This window comes from Myotis brandtii, unplaced genomic scaffold (assembly GCF_000412655.1).
Source record: "Myotis brandtii unplaced genomic scaffold, ASM41265v1 scaffold30, whole genome shotgun sequence".
Lineage (NCBI taxonomy): Eukaryota > Metazoa > Chordata > Mammalia > Chiroptera > Vespertilionidae > Myotis > Myotis brandtii.
The window spans coordinates 3,007,352-3,008,166 of NW_005361458.1; positions in this window are offsets into that span (position 1 = coordinate 3,007,352).

Here is an 815-nt window from a genome sequence, read left to right on the forward strand (position 1 = left end):
GGCATGTACTTTGGTTGCGGGCACATCCCCAGTAGGGGGTGTGCAGGAGGCAGCTGATCAATGTTTCTCTCTCATCGATGTTTCTAACTCTCTATCCCTCTCCCTTCCTCTCTGTAAAAAATCAATAAAATATATTTTAAAAAACAAACAAAAAAACTGTGGTACATCTACACAATGGAATACTATCTATACTAATAAAAGCTTGTGTGGTCATCACGCCCTCACACCGTGATGCCCTCACACTGTAACAATCCATCACCAGGAGGCTGCGTGTGCAGCGAGCACACGTAGGTGAGTGGGGACTTGACGCTGCATGCACAGCGTGGAGGCAAGTCCTATGGCTCCACATGGCAATGCTGGGGGCAGGACCCTTGGCTCTGGCTTACTTCTTTGGGGCAATCCATAGAGGAGCCCCAGATGGGTGGGCGGGGCCTACCTCTTTGGGGAGATCAGTCATGGGGTTCCCGCACTGTGAGAGGGCACAGGCCAAGCTGGGGAACCCCCCCTCCTGAGTGCACAAATTTCATGCACTGGGCCTCTAGTGCTTCTATAAAAAAGAAGGAATGTTTACCATTTGCAATAGCATGGATGGACCTGGAGAGCAGCATTATGCTAAGCAAAATAAGCCAGTTGGAGAAAGATAAATATCACATGATCTCACTCATATGTGGGATATAATGAACAACATAAACTGATGAACAAAAATAGATCCAGAGACAAAGAAACACTGAGCAGATTGCCCAACCTCAGAGGGAAGGCAGGGAAGGGGGCGGTGGGGCGGGTAAGAGATCAACCAAAGGACTTGTATGCATGCA